This window comes from Antechinus flavipes, chromosome 1 (genome assembly GCF_016432865.1).
Source record: "Antechinus flavipes isolate AdamAnt ecotype Samford, QLD, Australia chromosome 1, AdamAnt_v2, whole genome shotgun sequence".
Taxonomy (NCBI): domain Eukaryota; kingdom Metazoa; phylum Chordata; class Mammalia; order Dasyuromorphia; family Dasyuridae; genus Antechinus; species Antechinus flavipes.
The window spans coordinates 501,515,584-501,530,304 of NC_067398.1; the positions used below are offsets into that span (position 1 = coordinate 501,515,584).

A 14,721-nucleotide genomic window follows, 5' to 3' on the forward strand; every position below is an offset into this window, starting at 1 on the left:
CTAGATTTATGATTTCATGAGTATAGAAGACTACTTATATAAGGATTTTTCCTAATACACATTAGATTTCACCTATCACTGTTTTTTCAACTATTCTATCCACTACTCCACATTGTTCCTCCGTTAGTTAAATTAGGTTTTAAAATCATAGTAATCATAAAAATCTCTATTTATTTGAACTAAGGTATTTTGATAAGACTTAATACCTACCATGCTATATGGTGAAATTGAAAGTAAATAGTCAATCTAGAAAATAGAAAATATTTTCAAATATTGATATTTTAAATTCAAGTATCATTAAATTAATCTGAAGTATTAGATCAATGTAATTCAAATTTTAAACTTATATTAACTGCCCACTGCATGTAAGACCCTGTAATATAATAGATACTGGATATACAAAGATGTGTCAAATGAAAAATATCAATAATGTACATACATTATGTTTTAAGCTCAAGTCTGCCAGAAACAATTTTGTGGAATTTAACATTAATCTCCAAGGGATTTGTAGCAGGGAGAGTTGTTCAAAAATGGCATAGTATCCCCCTCCCCATACCCCATGTTTTTCAATAAGACTTCTGCCCCCAAGAACACTTTAGGTAACATTTGTAGAACTCTTGGACAAGAAAAAACTCATAATATGTTAAAGAACCATTTAGGTTTAACAATCCACTGAAGTCCTTCTTGGATTACTTCTCAGTAAGACTACTTCCTTCCTGTGACCAGTATCTTAAACCTGAATTTTGAAAGAGAAGACACTGTCCCCAATGTGTCAAAAAAAAAAAAAAAGTGGGGAAATAATATCATCTAGATACAAGTTAATTTGATCATTCTTATTCATTTCACAGTTTTTCCCATTTTCCTATAGAAAAAAGTCTGGAAAGACTTTTAGACAAGAGAAAATCATAGAATGAATTATAACTTCATTAATTACAATTGGAAGGCAAATAAAAAAGACACTCAAATAACTATGTGAAAGATAACAAGTGATAAGTGCCCATTTAAGTCCTAAGAGGGTTCAAAGGAGGGGTCATGAAGATTTGGATATGACTGAAAACATTGAACAACAATAATGTAAAGTATTTTATAAACCTTAAGGCACTAAATAAATTTGCTTGAGCAAAAAATACAAAAATTGAAAAGGTACAGGATATTCCAGTTGTAAGCTCCTTGAATTCAAAGACTGCTCAGTAAAATGACTTCTAAATGCTTTGTTGCAAAAAAAAAAAAAAATGGTTGAAATTACCATAACATATGTTTCATTTCCATATGTGGAAAAATAGATACTTCTACCCCATTGGTGGAATTGTAAACTGGTCCAACTATTCTGGAGAACAATTTGGAACTATGGTATATTATCATGATGGAATACTATTAAACTATATGAAATTACAATAAGGATGGTTTCAGAAAAACTTAGGAAGACTTATATTAACTGATACAACTGATTTCTGCAGAACCAGGAGAACATTGTACACACAGTAATAGCAATATTGTAATGCTAATCATTACAGATGTGAAAGACTTCAATACTTTAATCAATACACTGATCCCAAACAATTCCAAAGGACTGATAAAAAATTCTACCCACCTTTATAGAGAGAACTGATGAGTTCTTTATAGAGAGAATTTTATAGAGATGAAATGATTGTAGACTAAAGTATAATTATTTTCACTTTCTTTTTTTCCCCACAAGGCTAATATGGAAATGTTTCACATGATTTTACACACATAATTGATGTATTATTTATTTTCTCAATGTACAGAGGAACAACTGGAAAGGAGAAAATTCAGAACTCAAAATTTTTTTGAGTTAAAAATAACTAATTTGTTTTTTTTTAAAGAAACTTTTTGATTGGCAAAGTGACACAAAGAGAACTGAGACTTAGAAATATTAAGGTGAAAATAATATGTGGCTATTGATTAGAAAAATGCAAATTAAGAACTCTAAGACTCGGATTGGTTAAGATGATAGGAAAAGATAATGATAAATGTTGGAGGGAAAGTGGAAAAATTGGGAACTTAATGCATTGTTGGTGGAGTTGTGAAATTATCCAACCAATTTGGAATTATACCCAAAGGGCTATCAAACAGTGCATATTCTTTGATCCAGTAGTGTTTCTACTGAGTCTGTGTCCCAAAGAGATCATAAAAGAAGAAAAAGGATCCATGTGTGCAAAAATATTTGTAGCAGTCCTTTTTGTAGTGGCAAGAAATGGCTGAATAAGTTATGGTATGTGAATGTAATGGAATGTTCCATAAGAAATGAAAAGGCTGATTTCAGGAAAGTGTTTCCAGAAAGACTTACCTGAACTGATTCTGAGTGAAATGAGCAGAACAAAGAGCACATTATATATAGTAATAAGATTATGTGATCATCAACTGTGATGGACTTGGCTCTTTTCAACAATAGACTTGTGCTGGAAAATGACATCCACATCCTGAGAGAGAACTATGGAGACTGAATGTAGATCAAAGCATAGTATTTTCACCTTTTGCTGTCATTGTTGTTTGTTCACTTTTTTTTTCTTGTGTTTTTTCCCCTTTTAATCTGATTTTTCCTTTATAGTATGACATATATGGAAGTTTTCTTAGAAGAATTGCACATGTTTAACCTATATCAGATTGTTTGCTGTCTTGGGGCAAGGGGTTGGAGGGGAAGGAGGGAGAAAAATTCGGTACACAAGATTTTTCAAAAGTGAATGTTGAAAACTATTTTTGCATGTATCTTGAAAAATAAAATACTATTTTTTAAAAAAAAGAAAATAGGGCATGGACTAGATTGAATTAGAGAAATACTGGAGCCAGAGAAACTAACTTAGAAAGCCTTTACAATTGTCCAGAACTAAACTGAGTAATTAAAAGAGGGAGGAATTGGCAATTGACAGGGTGTGGGGGACTAGGTTGCCTCAGGATAGAAAGGAATCAGAAGTGGCTGAAGTTGGCCAAGATTGGGAGAATTGTGACAACAGAAATAGGAAATTCAGAAGGAGGAGGTCAAGTGGCTTTTATATTTTAGGGTTTTGGAGGGATGGGAAAGGAGAGAGAATGTTTGGTTTAGGACTTGTAAATGGGATAGTTATCATGAATCCTAGAAAAAGGAGAGATTGAAAGGCAGAATATGTCATTTTGTCTCCTACATTGTTGAAAGGAAAGAGTACTCTGACTGGTTAACATGACTATTCTAGTGTGGGTGTGTGTAGCCACTGCATAGGTATATCCCTTTGGGCATCTAGCTAGGTATCACAGTGGATAGAGTGCCAGGTCTAGAGTCAGGAAGATATCTTGAGTTTACATCTGGTCCCATACATTTGTTAGCTATGTGACCCTTGCCAAGTCACTTCACCCTGTTTACTTCAATTTTAGCTGTAAAATGAGTTGGAGAAGGAAATGGTAAACCCCTCTAGTATCTTTACCCACTCCCACCCCCTCCCAAAAAAGTGGAAGCCCAAAGATTCAGACATGATTGAACATTATATTTTGACCATTATAGTTTGGCGGAACCCCCCTTCAGGACACATTGATTCTGGATCACTTTTTGTAGTATATAAAGAGATGGGGACTAGAATTGTGAGTTGTTTACTATAAGGAACTTCAAGAGAGGAAACTTCTTCAACCCAATGCTAGCTGGCATCTTCTTTATAATTTGTAGTTTTAAGGAGTTGTAGTTTTAAGTAGTTTAAGGATCTACATGGGGTCACATAGCCAGAATATATCAGAGTTAGGAAGTGAACCCTAGAATTTCTGCCTCCAATCCTGGCTTTCTATCTATATTATACTGTCTTTTTTCCTCCTTTGGTAATATATATTTAGGTATGGTAATTGAAATGTCCCATATAATATGTCTCTTTGTATTGATTCTATATTATCCAATCTCCTGGTTATTGTATGCTGGTTCTCCAGGAATTTTCAAAACCTAGAGGGTAGAAATGGCAGTATACAACAAGAGAATGTGGAATAAATGAATACAAAAGCATTTATTAAGTACTTACTCTGTACCAGGCATGGTGCTAAACATTGTAGATAAAAATACAAAAGTGAGGCAATCCCTGCTCCAACTTCCATTAGTAGTAGAAAAAAAGATAGCGGGGAATAGTAGATATGGAAAGAGGTTTTGTTCTAAGGAATCAGAAGGTTAATGAGTTGATCCATAGGGCAGCCAATTGACAAGTCATATTTAGAATCAATAATAAAATTGATTTGATTACTGCTTCCAGAACAAGAGGTGGGTGGGATTTTGAGGAGAGGGCTTGTGCAATTGTTTTTGTTGTTGTTCATCCTTTACTTTTACAGAGAATCAATGACATCACAATGTTGGGGTAAAATAGTGGATAATGGGGGATGTCTTGATTTGGGAGTGCATTGGATTTAAGAGAGGCAGAATTACACAAAACTATACATCTCATTTTCTCTTTCAGAGCCATGAAAGTCCAGTGGCAGGACAAAAGTCTTAGGATGCACTGGATAACTTTAATATCTTAAGCAGTTTGTATGTGGCAGCAGGTAGATGATAAAATGGCCATAATGGAAGACTGGATGGGATATAAAGCATGGTTACCTGAGGTCAGCTAGTTATAATGGCCTAGGTAACAACACAATCCTGGTTCAAATTTCAGCCCTTCTGGTTCTATACTACAAGGTAATTGTCCTCTGTGTTAGGTATGTCCCCACTGCAAATTAACAAACAAGTATTCTTATTTACCAATTAGTCTTATTGTTTTGAGCAACATAAGAAAGTTATAAGATCATAGGACCATAGATTTAAAACTGAAAGTGATCCTAAAGATAATTTAGTTTAATATCTTCATTTACAGATAAGAAAACTGAGGCCCATAGAGACTAAGTGACTTACCCCCAAATCACACAAGTAGTAAGCAATAGATATAACTTTGGAAATCATGTCCCATGGATTCCCCATCCTTTTCTCAAGGCTTAATAAACACAGAGTAAACTGATAATTGAGATTTTTAAGTTGCTAAATAAAGAGACCAAATCTTAGATCCTTATGTCCCCACTAAATTGAAGTTTCCTTTTCTATTAAAGGTAATTCTGAGGTAGTTCAACTGGGGTCAGTGCATGGTATTTGTATCTGACACTTTGACTGGATTCTCAGGCAGCCTGACTCACAAGTAACAGAGACCTAGTTGAACACTTCTCTCTGGGGATTATATAGAACTATCACCATCTCAGCTGGATTAGACCTGCAGCACAATGCATTCTCCTGTCTGCAGTCATGCAGAGTCCAGTGTCATACCCACATCACCTTTGAGGATATGGAGTTGGGATTTTTGTGGGTAAGGAAGTTATAAATTCCATAAACAGAAATTGGGAAAGCATTGGTCGGGTAGTAACACGGAAGACAGAAATCAAAGAAAGAAAACAGGCCACAAGCTGGATATGAGTCAATAATGCAACACAACTGCAAAAACACACAAGTTGCAATTCTGATTGCTCAATGAGAGCATTGTTAGAGAGACAATCCTACCTCTCAACTTGTCTCTAGTGAAACTACAGCTAGAGCTCTGTGTTTGGGAACCATACTTGCAGAAATGAGCCACAAGAATGTGAAAGTAAAATCTGAAAGACTTAAGTGAAAGTGGAAAGGTGTAACAGTCTATAAATACAGTTCAAGTGGAATTTTAGTAAAAGCAAAGGAAAGTAAAAGAGCTCAATCCCTGGTTCACTATGGTTACTAACCCCTTAAAAAGATATCTAATCAATAAACCCCAAGATATCAAGGGAAGGTTCCACAATCAAAAAAAAAATTTTTTTTCAAGAAGCTTTGGAAGTTAAGGGTATGATACCCTATGTGGACAGAGGAAAGGAAGAGAGGGAGGAAAGGAAAGAGGCAGAGGAGGAGGGAGGGAAAGAAGAATGGAGGGAAGGAGAGAAGGAAGAAAGGAAAGAAGGAGGGAGGGAGGGAGAGAAAGAGAGTGAGGAAGAGGGAGAGAAGGAGGGAAAGAAGGAAGGAAGAAGAAAAGAAGGAAGGAAAGGAGGGAAGGAAGGAAGGAAAAAGGAAAAGAAGGGAAGGAGGGAAGGACCAGTTCCAGCTGGATCCCCAGTGGGATAGCTTTACTCACAGAGATTATTGTTTGTTGTTTGTTCTAGAAAAGGACCATGATATCAGGAAGGTAATACCATGGCATGCAAGTAAATTAGATTTAAATGAAGAAGTGCTATGCAAGGTTACCTGCCATACGTTCTCTTCCAGAGTCCTCTAAGTCCACTTGGCAAGATATAGATCAGGACCACTAGAGATGGCCCACATTGCAGTGGTAGATCTTGGCCTTTTTAAACTAAGTTCTTTAACAGGTCTCTCAAATCACCTGGACTTTCATGGATTGGCCAACAATAGGTCCCAGACCAAGCCCCAGTTGGTCATTGTTTGAGTCCTGATTGACTCATAGCAAATGTAAAGAACAATCATTTCTGTTTTGGCAGGAAATTCTGGAGTCTTTCCCTCTCTGACTGATTTATTTATTTTTTGGACTAGGTGAAAGAGGCCATTCTTTGCCTCAATTCTTACCTAACCTTAATCACTGAATGGGTGTGGTCTCAATCAAACTGAGATCTGTTAAAAGACCTTTGCACTCAAGCCCATCTCCACCCCTCTTGATCGATATCTGACCACTGGACCCACATGGCTCTGGAGGAGAAAGTGGGGCAGATGACTTTTCACAGCCCTACCTCACTAAAATTCCCTCACGTGCAATTCATTTTCATGCGTTATGTCGTGGTCCTCTTCCAGAATGAAGGACAAACAAGAACTAATTAGGGCAAAGTTTTAAGGCTAAACAATTCTTGTTGATAAAAGCCAGGTACTATATACTTTAGTAATTGCTTTATGTACTTCTTCTACAACCAACAGAATAAACTATCTCATTATTTTTTTCAGTATTCTATTTATTGCCTGTGTACAAATCAACATTAGTTCCCCAAGGACTCAGATTCATGTTGGGGAAAAATGGAAGATTTTTTTGGTAAGTATATTCTAAGTGCCTCAAGTCTCTGCTTCTGTGTGAAATTGGGGACTTTTAAAGTGAGTTGGGATCTAAAGAATTAGTTATTATTGTGTTTAAAGAAAGTTAGGCAAGCAATATGTAATCAGCAAAAATATTTATCTGAAACAGAAAAAATTGGGGGAAAAAAAAAAGATTTTCAACAACTAATCTCCCAAATGAATGAATTTCTACCCTTTCTCAAAATCATTCAGGGAGAAAATTTCTCACATCACTCCAGTTCCCTCCAACAAAGTGGAGGAAAAAAGGCTAAGTTTTAGGTACCTCTGGATCATTATTCCATCTTCTGCCTGTTAGCTCTCATCAATCTTTACATAATACTGGTAGATTTGGATAATTTCCTTAGCTTTAATGACTCACTTTATTACAGTTTTGTTAGTAGTTAGGTCATCAAGCCTAGCAGTCTCTGAACTATTTTTAAATCACGTTCCCCATGAACAAAATATTTTTGCTAAAACACTACCTATATATGTCTTTTTATATATGAATTTATAGATGTGAACCATTGTACTTATATAGGAGCTGGCTAGTGTCCCAGATCCATTTAATGACTCAACATCAATTAGTTTTTAGAAGTAAGTAGAAGTACATAAAATAAGCTCTTATTACCAACCTTTCTTACCAGCTCAGAAACAGGGAGGAGTAGAATGTGCAGAACTCTGAATAAAAGGAAGAGTCAAATAATTTATTTTATGAAATTATTTCTAGTCACAAACCTTATTCAGCAACCTATGTCTAGGCTGTGTGTGTGTGTGTGTGTGTGTGTGTGTGTGTGTGCAGTAGTGTGTGTAGTAGTAGTAGTATTTTGTCTGAACTGTTCTTTTTCCTATGATTCCACTAGGATTGCTATTACAAATGGCTCCTGCCCCACAAATACATGCTCACAGGTCACTTTCAAGACTCAGCTTCATCTTTCATTGCTGCAAGCCCAAGAATAGGCGGGGAGTTTTCAGCTCATTACCATGTTTCTGTGAGCATAATAGAATCCTGAGCAAGTGTGTTACAGACAATGTTACCTGAAAAACTCTTTAAAGCCACTTACTGAATTAGATTTAGATTAGACAGAGTGATGGGAACCCTCAATTAGCTTATATTCTCAGAAATTATTAGAGAATCCTAATTAGGTCAATTCTCTCAGACTGTCCAATTAAATGAGAGGCTAAAACTCTTTTCATTCAACATCTATTGTCCCAATGAAGTGAGGCAAAAGTCTTTTTTTTTTAATATTCTCATCTTTTTTAAATAATAGATTTTTATTTTTCAAAATATATACAAAGATAATTTTCAAATTCACCCTTGCAAAACCTTGTGTTCCAAGTTTTTCTCCCTCCCTTATACAATAAGTAATCCGATACAGGTTAAATATGTGCAATTCTTCTAAATATAGTTCCACATTTATCATGCTGCACAAGAAAAATCAGATCAAAAAGGAAAAAAACTGAGGAAAAAAAATCAAGCAAGCAAACAACAAAAAAGGTGAAAATACTATATTGTGACCAATATTCAGTTCCCATAATTCTTTCTCTGGATACAGATGGCTCTCTCCTTCACAAATCTATTGGAAATGCCCTGAATCACCTCGTTGTTGAAAAGAGCCATGTACATAACAGTTGATCATCACATAATCTTATTGTTGTGTACTGCTCACTTCACTCAACATCAGTTCATGTAAGTCTCTCCAGGCCTCTCTGCAACCATCCTGCTGATCGTTTCTTATAGAACAATAATATTCCATAACATTCAAACACTGGAACCTATTCAGCCATTCTCCAATTGATGGGCTTCCACTCAGTTTCCAGTTTCTTGCCACTACAAAAAGGGCTGCCACAAACATTTTTGCACATGTGGGTCCTTTCCTTCCTTTAAGATCTCTTTGGGATATAGACCTAGTAGTGATACTGCTGGATCAAAGGATATGCACAGTTTGATAGCCCTTTGGGCATAGGTTTAAATTGTTCTCCAGGATGGCTGGATCAGTTCACAACTCCACCAACAATGTATTAGTTTCCCAGTTTTTTCATATCCCTTCCAATAATAATAAGTGTTAGTTTAATGCTAGTTTAAGAGATATAAAGTGGTACCTCAGAGTTGTCTTAATTTGCATTTCTCTAATCAGTGGATTTTTTTTAATATGACTAGAAATGACTTTAATTTCTTCTGAAAATTGTCTGTTCATATCCTTTGACCATTTATCAATTGGAGAATGGCTTATAATAATTTTTTTTTCCCCAAGGCAATTGGGGCTAAGTGACTTGCTTAGGATCACACAGCTAGGAAGTAATTAAGTGTCTGAGGCCAGCTGATACTCTACAACTACGCCACCTAACTGCCCTAGTTTATAATCTCAAATTTATAAATTTGAGTTGATTCCCTAGATATTTTAGAAATGAAATTTTTAGAAATTTTAGAAATATTACCAGAAAACTTAGATGTTTTCCCACTTTTCTGCTTCTCTTCTAATCTTGACTGCATTGGTTTTGTTTGTGCAAAAATCTTTTAATTTAATATAAATAAAATTATCCATTTTGAATTTCATAGTTCTTTGGAGATAAATTTCTTCCTTCTTCATAGATCTGAGAGGTAGACTATCCTTTGTTCTCCTAATGGGCTTATAGTTTTACCCTTTATGTCTAAATCATGAACCCATTTCAATCTTATTGTCATTGTTAGGTAGAAGACTGGACCCTCTTTACCAGAATAATTCAATCTGATGTGCCTTTTTCTGGTTTGTGGGTGATATGGGCATTTAAAATGGTCTCCTGTCGGTGAGAAATGGTCAATAAGTCCAAGACAGTCAAGTGAGATTCCTCACCTCTTTTGACTGCTTAGAAAGAAAGAGAAGAGAAGGAGGGACCTACTTTTGAGTAAAGTGAGTGACTTATTGGATATACAATGGGGACATTGATATACTTTAATTATCATCATTGGCACTCAGTAATAGCTCCTGATTTAAAGGACTCAGGGCCACAGAAATAACCATGTCCTTATGCTGGAACTTGGCCAGGTAGATATTGTATTAATCCTAGCTATAGACATATTAGTCTCCTGCATGACTGCCAACAAAATCCCTGCTGAAAGCAAGGAAAATGAAGAAGTGCTCATCACAGGAGATGTAGAAATGGTGGTCCAATATAAGCTTTTCTTCAATCCACAGTTTCTTTGCAGGAATCTTTTTTAGCTGCTTATCCATTTTGTGAAGATTAATTTAGTTAAAACAAAATAACAAAATATGTATATTTATTTTACCAAAAACATGTAAACTACAATATGCTGAAATATGTTGATTTCCCAATCCCAATACAAGTTGGGATACCACTGTCAGCCCTTCCATATTATAGAATCATCACCTCACATCCTATATATGACAGGTTACCACCTAATAAATGAACCAAATAAGGGCAAAAGTATATTTAAAATATAGTATATTAAATATTAGTAAAGCTTCATTTCTTTAGATTAAAAAATATAATGTTGTTTTCTCACTTGGTGGCCAGGTAGTTAACTGAATAGAGAATGCCAAGCCTGGAGTCAAGAAGTCTTGAATTCAAATCTTGCCTCAGACTTGAATAGCTATGTGATCCTGGGCAAATCATATAACTCCTGTTTGCCTCACTTTCTCATATGTAAAATAAGGATAATAATATCATGTACCTCTCAGGATTGTTGTGAGGATCAAATGAGATAATAATTGTAAAGTATTTTGCATAGTGCCTTGTACATAGTAAATGCTGTATACATTATTATTGTTTTTATTTTTTATTTTTTCTCCTCCCCTCCCCAAGACAGCAAACCATCCAATATAGGTTAAACATATGCAATTCTTCTAAACATATTTCCATATCCCTCATAAGGAGCAAGAAAAATAAGATCAAAAGCAAAAAGAAAGAAAGAAAGAAAGAAACACCACAAGCAAACAAATTACAATCATTTTTTTTTAAAAAAGGGATGGCTCTCTTCATCACAAGTCTATTGAAATTGCCTTGAATCACTTCATTGTTGAAAAGAGCCAAGTCCATCATAGTTGATCTTCATATAATCTTCTTGTTGCTATGTACAATGTTCTCTTGGTTCTACTCATTTCACTTAGCATCGGTTCATGTAAGGCTCTCCAGACTTTTCTGAAATCACTCATCATTTCCTATAGAACAATAGCATTCCATTACAATAATATTCCATTAACTTATTCAGCCATTCTCTGACTGATGGGCATCCACTCAGTTTCTTGTCACTACAAAAAGAGCTGCCACAAATATTTTTGCACATGTAGGTCCTTTCTCTTTTAAATGATCTCTTTGGGATACAGACTCGGTAGAGTCTAGAATCAAAGTTCATGCAGAGTATGATAGCTCTTTGGCCTTATTTCCAAATTATTCTCCATAATGTTTGGATCATTTTACAACTCCACCAATGATGCATTCGTGTCCCAGTTTTCCTAATCCCCTCCTAAATTTATCATTATCTTTTCCTGTCATCTTAGCCAACCTGAGAGCTGTGAAGTGGAACCTCAGAGTTGCTTTAATTTATATTTCTCTAATCAATAGTGATTTAGAGCAAGAAATTAGTATTATTATCCCAAACTGCAATGGATTGCTTTTTCTTGTACTACACTTTGGAGACCATTGCTTTAGTCCTTCCAAAGCCCTATTCCCAGTCAACTCCATGACTTGGGAATTCTCTTCATATATACTACATCATCTTCCTTCTCTGTAACACCTCTTTAATGAAAGGACATCTCCTAATCAACAACATATTGTCCCCCCCAAAATTAGATGTCTCATGACATAAAGGTAAAACATCAGGAACTTTCAAGAAAAATGTCTCCTAATGGGATAGATGTGTGTGTTAGTTGAATAACATAGTAGTGTTATACAGTATACTATCCACATCTGACCCTTGTTATTTCTAAAAATATCTATTAACTAGAAATTCTGTGCTTTGTTACTACAGTGAAAATGTATATTGCTAGACTAGATCCCTAAGGTTACTCCTTGTGGAATCAATATTGGGTCCTGCAAAATCTGGCATGGACTTTGCTCTCATACTCTGGACAATGTTTTTTCTTGATCTTTCAAAACTCACATAAGACTTGGAAAGAGAGGGCCCTCACAACAATGTCTCTCATCAGTACTGTCATTAAGGAGATTCATCAAGAAAGAGCTGCCAAAGAGAAAGGCTAAGAGCTTGGGCAGTGAGTCACCCTTGAAGGCTGCTTCATGTTCTGGCTATGCAGATAATAGAAAAGTCTTTTCTTAACCACATGGTTAGCAGCCCAGACTCAGTCACAGAGTGTCTACACGTGTTTCCAAGTCTTTCCAGGACTTGAAATGCTCAGATTGATTGTCTTAAAAAAAAATTCATCCTCTCTATAATTAATTGATTTTGTATTGTAACCGCCTAAGTCATGGCTCTTTGTCTTTGAACTTAGTTCAGTTGACATGTAATGAGGTAAATTTAGAAATCTAGTTTTCCTGCTAATGACTGTTTTATTCTGTTATCCTTGTGGGATCTAAGTGGATACTAGGGTACCTTTAAACCCCCAATCTATCCTCCAAGGATGTCTAGTTTGCTATGCAAAGAAGTCTGATTCCCTATCTCTAACTTTGCAGATAAACTCAAATAGTGAACTTTTCTTCAAGGAAGATAAGAAGGGGTTGCTGCTGCTAGCCCCTCACTCCCAATTGCTAACCAATTATATTGTCCCTCTGCTTTGTAACCAATCATACTGATTTTACTATTCATGATGTTAATCTCTTTTAACCAATCATAACTTGGTCTTTATCCTGTTCTTTGTTCTGTACTCCCCAAAAGTATAAAACAGAATTGTCCCTCTCACCCAGAGGTTTTCATTTTGCTGAGGAAGCTGAGATCCTATTTATGAGTAAATTTATGCTTTATTAATAAATTGTTCATGTTAGGAATTTTGTGCCTCAGTTTGCCTTATTTTAACTGTTATATTTCCATTATGTATCATCACAGCTCTCCCAGAAAGAGGCTCCCTGATTCTTCCATATGAAAAGTAATATCTGAGGTGTCCAGTGCATGTTCCATATCCAAAGAATAAAAAATAATTCAAAAAAAAATAAAAAGGAAAAAAGCAATTCAACAAAATCAATTAATATAATAATGAAGTTTAGAAGTATATGTATTGCTATACACTCATAGGTCCCCATCTCTACAAAAAAGGAGGAAGTTTGGTGCTTACAATCTAATAACTAATGATAAAATATACCAAAATAAAATTAATAGACCTTTACAATTCATTGATGTGGAGAGGGATTAGAAGGGGGAAAAATGACTAGACAGTTTTGAACCAGGATGACTGGAAGAATGATGCTATCATCAAAAGAGAGAGAATAGTTAAATAGAGGGACAGATGGGTGAGCCAGAATGAGAAATGAAGATTTCAATTTGGGGTAAATTGAGTGGGAGGTACAACTGGGATATTCAGGTGGATCTATCTAGCAACCCATGGGAAATGCAAGAAGGAAGCTTGGGGGAAGAGGAAGAAATTGAGGCTATAAATGTGTGAGTAATCTTCGTGGTGGTGACAATCTGGCAGCTGATGAGTTCTCCAAGGGAAAAGATTATAGAGAGGAAATAACATAAGCTAAACTTATGGGAGGCAAATGCCTAGGAGATAGAAAACGAAAGAAGAGGGTAGAGGAGAGAAAAGGAACAGTCAGAGAAGTAAGATTAAAAAACAGAATAAGGCAACGTTGTAACCATAATAGCAAAATACATTGCATTTTACAATTCACAAACCACCTAGTTGCTTCTTATTCAAACAGTTTAAATGAGTTGACTAAGATCTCATAGCTAATTAGGTCTAAGGCCAAATTTTAACTCAGAGGCAGCTAGTCAGCTCACTGGATAGAGAACGAGGTCAAGGCTGAGGAAAAGCTGAGTTCAAAGCTGACCTCAGAAACTCACTGAGTAAACCCGGCCTTAATCCAATGAAGAATGGCAAACCACTCTTGTATCATTGACTAGAAAAACCCAGGACTTTTCACTTATAATCCTGTGATCTTCTAATTGAATTTTTTTTCTTCTAGAAACAAAGTATCCTAGTGTAGCCATCCTCATGTCTTCCATAGTACCCAAAATGGTCCTCTGCACATAATCGGTACTCAAAAATATTTAATAAATGAATGCAATTCCAAATTTCCTAATTACCAATGCTAAGTCTAGATAATTAATAATGTTGCCTTACCTTCAATGTGGGAAATGAAGATTAGTCACTTAGTGGGACAGCAACAGTGAGTTAATGGAAAAAAGAAAAGGAAAACAAAAGTCTCAAGAGGATAACTGAGAAAGAAATGATATATGTAAACCCCATGCAAATTTTATGCCATTATGCAAATACACCTGTGGCCCTCCTGATGATTCCATTCACCTGAATAGGGCCCTTTGCAATTTCCTAGTGAGGGACATTGCTTTAGCCATTGGCAATTCAAATCCCTTCTGACATTAATTTTTAAAGAGTACAGCAGGTATCTCAATAACCAAAATGCTCTCTGATGCAACATTTAATTATTTGCATTTATAAAACCTTCCAATTTATTTCTATTTAACATCCTTTAAAATAAATCAAACATCAGGGCCCAGCAGGTGCATCTAGCCATAATGGGTAACTGGATGCTTCTGGCAGTGAGGCTGGGATGAAGCACTTACAACAATGTTAACATTTAAATGATAATAATTA

The 14,721-nt window shown here is 35.5% G+C and overlaps 1 long non-coding RNA gene across 1 annotated transcript in view; it reads right to left on the bottom strand.

Moving 5' to 3' along the window:
* Positions 1 to 6,311, bottom strand: part of LOC127543991 (uncharacterized) — a 66,875-nt gene extending 60,564 nt beyond the window's left edge. Inside the window, exon 1 of the long non-coding RNA XR_007949353.1 lies at positions 6,191 to 6,311. This is a non-coding gene — a long non-coding RNA (uncharacterized LOC127543991). The remainder of the gene's footprint in view (positions 1 to 6,190) is intronic.
* Positions 6,312 to 14,721: the final 8,410 nt, after the last annotated feature.